General features: G+C 41.7%; 1 protein-coding gene across 3 annotated transcripts in view; it reads right to left on the bottom strand.

Moving 5' to 3' along the window:
* The window catches only part of STIM1 (stromal interaction molecule 1), a 195,690-nt gene that overhangs the window by 85,556 nt on the left and 101,463 nt on the right, over positions 1-8,671 (bottom strand). The window lies entirely within an intron of this gene.

Genomic DNA, 8,671 nt, shown 5'->3' on the forward strand with positions numbered 1-8,671 from the left:
GAAGTAAAGCACTTCTATCGGGCTTTTAAAAATAATGGAAATAGTTTACCAAGCTCTAGGGACTAGGGTCTCCAGGCTAGGCCTGATTGGCCTACAAAAGGTCCAACAAGTTTGGGCTTCAAACATCAGGCTCTAGTTTGTAACCTGATCAGACAGGTGACTTTTGCTTCTGGCATCATTTGGCACAGAGAAAGAGTAAAGGAATTGAGGATAAGGGAATACAAAGTCTTGATGCCCTATACTGCCACAGAATCCTGTCCAGAAAAATCATGTCAGACAAAATTCACAAAAAATCCCTTCAATGGAGCATTGCCTATGTTGTCTCTCTCTCCTTCCTGAGATCTTTACTATCTTTCTTAATACATTCCAACCTGGCATGATTTCACAGACCCATCTGGAAATTACCTTAAAAAACCCACAAATTTAGCAACACATTATTACTACAGTACAAGAGCCCTGCCCTTGGAGTCAGAATATATATGTCAAAATTCTGGCTTCATCAGTTACAACCATATGATATTGGACAAGTTGTTTAACTTTTCCCAGCCTCCAGTATCTCACTGCAAAATAAGGATAATTAATTCTGCTGAATACGGTTTTTGTGAGAATTAGGCAAGATTACAATTGTTAAAGCACTTAGCATAGAGCTTGCATGAAATTGACACTTAATATATTTGTTATCTCCTCCTTTCCTGCCAGAGCAGCAAGTGAACAGTTCCCATCTTTCGCTAACTTCAGCCACTTTCCCTCTATGGACCATAAAGAGTCAAATAAAGGAAGTACAATCCAATCAAATTGCTCAAAAAAATGTTCCTAAGTGAGCTGGCAAGTGAGTGTCTGACAACAGCCTGTCTTCCCCCCAGTATTCACATGTCTATCACTGGTAATGTTTATCACACAGTGTTGTTGTTATTCAGCCGCTCAGTTGTGTCAAACTCTTTGCGACCCCATGCACTGCAGCATGCCAGGCTTCCCTGTCCTTCACCATCTCCCAGAGTTTGCTCAAATTCATGTCCATTGAGTTGGTGATGCCATCCAACCATCTCATCCTCTGTCATCCCCTTCTCCTCCTGCCTTCAATCTTTCCCAGCATCAGGGTCTTTTCCAAGGAGTCGGCTCTTTGCATCAGGTGGCCAAAGTATTGGAGCTTCCGTTTTAGCATCAGTCCTCCCAATGAATATTCAGGACTGATTTCCTTTAGGATTTACTGGTTTGATTGCCTTGCAGTCCAAGGGACTCTCAAGAGTCTTCTCCAACACCACAGTTCAAAAGCATCAATTCTTCGGCACTCAGCTTTCGTTATGGTCCAGCTCTCACATCTATACATGACTACTGGAAAAACCAGAGCTTTGACTATATGGACCTTTGTCAGCAAAGTAATGTCTCTGCTTTTTAATATGCTGTCTAGGTTGGTCAGAGCTTTTCTCCCAAGGAGCAAGCGTCTTTTAATTCCATGGCTACAGTCACCATCCACAGTGATTTTAGAGCCCAAGAAAATAAAGTCTGTCACTGTTTCCATTGTTTCTCCATCTATTTGCCATGAAGTGATGGGACCAGATGCCATGACCTTAGTTTTTTAAATGAGTTTTAAGCCAGCTTTTTCAGTCTCTTCTTTCACATACAGTGTTATAGTTGTTTAATCGATCTTCCCCATAATGGCTTGGGACCACGTACCCAGCAGCAAGAAAAAGCCAGGTTCTTGATAGATGTTCAACAAATGTTTTTTGAATGAATAACTAAATACTAGTTCTACAATCATTTAAGGGATTTTTGGAGGCAGAAAAGAGAATTTGGGGTAGAGAGAAGAGCACAGGACCAAGTTTAACTTTTTTGATCTTAGGACCCCTTTTTACACTTAAAAACTGAAAATCCCCAAACTGATTGATATTTACTACATTAGAAATTAAAACATAAACCCCATATATAATATAGAAGCATGTTTTATGAAAAAAATAATTGTTTTCTGCAAAAAACTTCATGAGGAGAGTGGGACTGTTACACATTTTTATAAATCTCCTTAATGTCTGGCTTGATAGAAACAGCTCTTACAGCCTTATTATATCTATTTCTGCATTCAGTGTGTTGTTTTGCCTTCAAATCATAGATATGCAGTTGGAAAAGCAGGAATATTTTAATAAACTTTCAGATAATTGTGGTCAGTCTTCTCTGATACTTCACCAAAACTTCAACAAGTAGTAGGTTTGTTAAAGGTTACAATGTGAAATCTGAAACTATACAGGTGAACTTTTTGTACTCTGTCACAGTAAAATCCATCTTCTGTCTTGCAGTCTATCTTGCACTTTGAATGGATCTTTTATCCATGAGTGATTCTGAAACAACATATACTAATCATTTGGAAACTAGTGATTCAATGAGTTAAGCAGAGTTTACAAATTTGACACAGTTCATTTATACAATACCAAAATAATCACAATCATCCAACAACAACAAAAAAAAGCTGTAAATCTAGGGAAGCTGTCAAGCTTACTGTGGCAGATACAGGTTTTCCAAAACTTTTATTTTCAATTAAATAATTTTAATCATTGGCATTTTAATCACTGGAATTTTATCATTGGCAACAAATACTACCAGTTGTTCTTAAAGTAGCAGACTTACTTCATTCATTTTCAAGAAAATGTCTGCCAAAAACATAAGTCTCAGTAATTGCGATTTGTCAGTTATTCTTTCAAGTAAAAATAGTGTTCCCTGAAAAAGTAAGGTAGTTTGGCTCAATTGCACAAATGCATTTCCTTGAGATAAACATCAGGCTTTGATATGCAGCATAAGTGCTTAAAGTATACTTCCTGTTTTATCACACAGAATACTACAGAGACAATTCAATAAAATTATAAAATTTTTAATTCTCTATTAAAATCTTAAAAAATCTGACAGTGCATGGAGCAGAGGGATGCAACGGTTACTGGCACAATTTTATGACAGTCTTGATTCCTGTTAATATGCCAGCAGTTTTACTTACTAAGTTCTTCTGCACCAACAGTGCAAATGTACACAGGATGGGAAAAGCAAATAGTATCTTAGTATTATTATTAAAATGGCTTTGACCTTCTGGATCCCCCAAAAGACCTTGGTGGCCCCCAGTGGTCTGCAGACCACACTTTGTGAACCACAGGCAGACAAAATGGCAAAGACCTTTCCCTCACATCCAACGCTCCTCTCCTTTCTCTAGACAGACCTAATCATTTACTGCTCTATGCTCCAAGCACTTTGTACCTAACTCCGTTATATTAATTCTCATGCTCTGAGTTGTTCGCATGCCATAGCCAGAAAAGGGCAAGGACTAAATTTGACTCACTCTATCCCCCAGGGCCCAGTATGGCACTATCCTAATAACCACCTTGTCAAGTATGCAATCAGTAAATGCTGGCTGAATGAATGAACCCATGAATGAATGGATTCAAGCAAACCATATCTTCCCAAAAGACAAGAGAATTCTTGAGTGTAGCCTACCAATCCCACCACCAATATCTAGCATCCACCTAACGCCTCTCCCTCTCCCAGCCACTTTCATTTCTCATCATAAACACTAACTCATTCCCAGAGAATGCATATCTGAAGGCAAGCAAAGCAGAGCCACTGTAGTTGAGCTGGACAGTGGACTGTCTGATGTGAGACACAAGCCCAGAGGGAAAGAAGTGAGAAACAGACATCAAGGAAGAAAGCAGAAAGGAGAAGGACACTGATCAGACTGCTCCTTAGCGCTTGGCTGGAACCTCAGGAGAATCTGGAAATGACTAAATTTTATAAACAGGGGCTTCACCTCTGAAAATAACTTCTCCCCCTTCACTCTCCACCCCTCAGCCAGAACTGGCAGGCTCTGTAGTGACTCTGATGGGATCAGAATCCACACTTACCCTTAGAAAGGGCTCAAAAGAGTGTAAGACTGAAAGCACAAACCCTGAGAAGACGTTCCGATTTGATCAAGACCATGAGGTTGCAGAGATAAAACAGCCTAGAAGCTAGAATGAGGATAGGACTGGGGACCCTCAGACTGGGGACCTACGGGACCCTCTAGACAAAAATGTAAAGGCTGAGAAGGGGAACTGGCAAGAAAGATCCCCCCTGGGATACAGCACATAGCAGGCCCAACCACAGCGGACAGAGGCATCAGATTCCTGGGCTGTGTAAAACCCAGCCTACCTGAGGGATGTTCCCGTCCTTGTTAGAACATCATGCTCCACTGTTCAGTTGTCTCTGACTCTTTGCAACCCCATGGACTGTAGCCCACCAGGCTCCTCTGTCCTTGGAATTTTCTAGGCAAGAATACTGGAGTGGATTGCCATTTCCTCCTCCAGGGGATCTTCCCGACCTGGGGATTGAACCCACATCTCCTGTGTCTCCTGCATTGGCAGGCAGATTCTTTACCACTGAGCCACCTGGCAAGTCCTAATTAGAACATCACATCCTCATATTCAAGAAGAGGCCCAGCTGTTCTCAGCAGGGAGCAGGAATTGAGAAGAGCTTTCCTTCTGGACAAAGCTGGCACTGGTTTCAGCTAACCAAGCAACATTAACCCAAAACGCTTCTGACCATGCTCATTTCTCCTCTGAGAGCAAACACATCAAAAGTAACCTATATAGCACCAAGAGTAAACCCTAGGGTAAACCATGAGCTTTGAGTATTATGATGTGTCAATGTGAGAGACTTTATATTTTTTTTTTGGCTCCAAAATCACTGCTAATGGTGACTGCAGCCATGAAATTAAGTGACGCTTGCTCCTTGGCCAACCTAGACAGCATATTAAAGAGCAGAGACATTACTTTGCTGACAAAAGTCCGTCTAGTCAAAGCTATGGTTTTTCCAGTAGTCAAGTATGGATGTGACAGCTGGACTACAAAGAAAGCTGAGCGCCAAAGAATTGATGCTTTTTTTGAACTGTGATGCTAGAGAAGACTCTTGAGAGTTCTTTGGACTGCAAGAAGATCAAACCAGTCAATCCTAAAGGAAATCAGTCCTGAATATTCATTGGAAGAACTGATAATGAAGCTGAAATTCCAATACTTTGGCCACCTGATGAGAACTGATTCCTTAGAAAAGACCCTAATGCTGGGAATGATTGAAGGCAGGAGAAGGGGACGACAGAGGATGAGATGGTTGGATGGTATCACTGACTCTATGGACATGAAAAGCTCCAGGAGTTGGTGATGGACAGGGAGGGCTGGCGTGCTGCAGTCCATGGGGTCGCAAAGAGTTGGACGCGACTGAACTGAACTGAATGTAGCACCTGCTACCACCTCACGTGATACATTTGTTCACCGATCTGCTTATTGTCTGTCTCCCTTCAATAGATGTAAGGTTCACAAGCAGGGACTTTTTTTGTACACTGTAGTATCCTCAGGGACTCATACAGTACCTGGCACATATTAGGTATTCAATATAGATTTGCTGCATGAGTGAACAAAGAAATTTATGAATCTTTGCCTTTCTTAATGTGCAGACTTCTCCTTTCTACCTGACTATTAAACGTTGGAGTTGCAAAGAATTCGGGTTTAGTTCTAGTCTCTCTTCTCATACTGCGCTCTCTTCTAAATAATCTTACCTCTCCTTATAGCTTCAACTACCATTTGAAGAAATTACTAGGTACTGCTGCTGCTACTGCTGCTAAGTCACTTCAGTCGTGTCTGACTCTGTGCGACCCCATCCCTGGGATTCTCCAGGCAAGAACACTGGAGTGGGTGGCCATTTCCTTCTCCAATGCATAAAAGTGAAAAGTGAAAGTGAAGTCGCTCAGTCATGTCCGACTCTTCGAGACCCCATGGACTGCAGCCTACCAGGCTCCTCCGTCCATGGGATTTTCCAGGCAAGAGTACTGGAGTGGGGTGCCATTGCCTTCTCCGTTACTAGGTACTACCAACTCCCAAAAAACAAAATGATGTTTCTGGTTCAAATTTCACTTTTGGCCCACAGAAACCCAGACTCCAACTACCTACTAAACATCTCCACATGGATGTCCAAGAGGCACTTCAACTCATAATGTCTAAACCTCAACTCATTACCTTTCCCCCAAACTTCCTACTTCACCAGTTGTTTGTGCCGGAAACCTTAACATACTCCCTCACTCTGCACATTCACTCTATCACCAAACCCAGTTCAAGATTCCTCAACTATTTAAAACCTCATTCTCCACATAGCATATCACTCTCAGCAGAGATATTCTAAATGCTTAATGAGCAGTCAACAGGAATGCTGGCTATAGGCAGTGCTAGTACATACCAGCGGCACATCTGCACAAGTCCTCTCACTTCCTACAACCCTTCAAACACTTTTCATTATTCTTAAGATTAAGTTCAACTTCCCTACTGTGACCTGCCAGGCCCAGAACAATCTCACCTGCTACCTTTCTGGTCTCATGTCCAGCAACTTCTGCTTCGTGTACCCCTTCTTTGATGGGTCACGTTTCTTTTCTCCTTTCTACACAGCACAGGGATTCTCAGCTCTGGCAGCGTATTAGAATCACTTCAGGAGCTCTTAAACTGCTGACACCAAAGCCCCAGTATCTCTATGGGTGAGACCGAGGTATGGGTTTGGGTGGGGGGGGGGGGGGTCTTTTTCTTCTTTAATTGAGAAGTAACACACACAGCGGACTTCCTTCATGGTCTGTTGGTTAAGAATCCATCTTGCAATGTGGAGGACTCATGTTCGATCCCTGGTCCGAGAGGATTCTGCATGCCACAGAGCAGCTAAGTCTGTGTGCCACAATTAGAGAAGCTGTGCACTGCAATGAAAGATCCCACGTACTACAACTAAGACTTGACACAGCCAAATAAATAAATACTTAAAAATAAATAGAAATAACACACATAAAGTAAAGTGCATAAATAAACCTAAGGACCAGACTTCCTGATGGTCCAGTGGTTAAGAATCCACCTGCCAATGCAAGGGACACAACTTCAGTCCCTGTTCCAGGAAGATCCCACGAGCTGCAGGGCACCTGAGTCTATGCACTACTGAGCCAGCGCTCCTGAGCCCATGTTCCACAACAAGAGAGGCCGCCACAATGAGAAGCCTGGGCACTGCAACCAGAGAGCAGCCCCGGCTTGCTTCAACTAGAGAAAGTCCACGCACAGCAACAAAGACCCAACGCATCCACAAATCCATCAATCACTAAATTTTAAAAATATAAGGATCAATTAACATATATATATTATGTGTATATGTGTGTGTGTGTATATATATATATCTATATGTATCCTTTAAACTTCCACCAAAATCAAGATATAGAGCATTCCTAAAACTCTAGGAAGACTCTCTCCCCTTGCCCCTCTCCAATCAGTACTACTACGACCCCACAGTGGTAATCACTATTCTGACTTTCAACATCATAGATAAGTTTTACCTTCTTTTTTTTTTTTGACATTTATTAAAATGGAGCATGTCAGGGTACAGTTGCACACAATAAAATGTCCCAAATTTTAAGTGTAAACCGTTCAATGTGTTTGACAAACATAAGCACTCACGTAACACTACCCTGTTTAACATCTAGAACACTTCCACTGTCACAAAATGCTCATACTCAGTTCCTCAGTGCCAACCTTCATCCTCTGCCCCACACAACCACTGATCTGATTTCTATCGTTAGAAATGAGTTTAGCCTGCTCTGGGCCGCCCTGGTGGCTCAACCAGTAAAGAATCCACCTGCAATGCAGGAGACCTGCGTTTGATCCCTGGGTTGGGAAGATCCCCTGGAGAAGGGAACGGCTACCCGCTCCAGTATTCTTGCCTGGAGAATTCCATGGAGCCTGGCTGGCTACAGTCTATGGGGTTGCAAAGAGTTGGACATGACTGAGCAACTTTCACTTGCCTGTTCTAGAACTTCAAATAAATATAATCATAACTCTGTAGTCTTTTGTGTTTGGCTTCTTTTATTCAGTGTGATTTAAGATTCAACCCTGCTATCACATGAATCAGTAGTTCACTCCAATTTATTGCTAAGTAGGATTCCATTGAATGGATGTAAAACTTGTTTATCCATTAACCAATTTCTAGCTGTTACAAATAAAGTGCTATTAATATTAGTGTATAAATCTTTGTGTGGACACTTGTTTTTACTTTTCTTTTTTTTTTTCTTTAATTAATTAATTTATTTATTTTTTTTGTCATACATTGATATGAATCAGCCATAGATTTACATGTATTCCCCATCCGGATCCCCCCTCCCACCTCCCTCTCCACCCGATTCCTCTGGGTCTTCCCAGTGCACCAGGCCCGAGCACTTGTCTCATGCATCCCACCTGGGCTGGGGATCTGTTTCACTATAGATAATATACATGCTATTCTTTTGAAATATCCCACCCTCACCTTCTCCCACAGAGTTCAAAAGTCTGTTCTGTATTTCTGTGTCTCTTTTTCTGTTTTGCATATAGGGTTATCGTTACCATCTTTCTAAATTCCATATATATGTGTTAGTATGCTGTAATGTTTTTTATCTTTCTGGCTTACTTCACTCTGTATAATGGGCTCCAGTTTCATCCATCTCATTAGAACTGATTCAAATGAATTCTTTTTAATGGCTGAGTAATATTCCATGGTGTATATGTACCACAGCTTCCTTATCCATTCATCTGCTGACGGGCATCTAGGTTGCTTCCATGTCCTGGCTATTATAAACAGTGCTGCGATGAACATTGGGGTGCACGTGTCTCTTTCAGATCTG

The sequence above is a fragment of the Cervus canadensis genome, chromosome 11 (assembly GCF_019320065.1).
Source record: "Cervus canadensis isolate Bull #8, Minnesota chromosome 11, ASM1932006v1, whole genome shotgun sequence".
NCBI classification, from domain to species: Eukaryota; Metazoa; Chordata; class Mammalia; order Artiodactyla; family Cervidae; genus Cervus; species Cervus canadensis.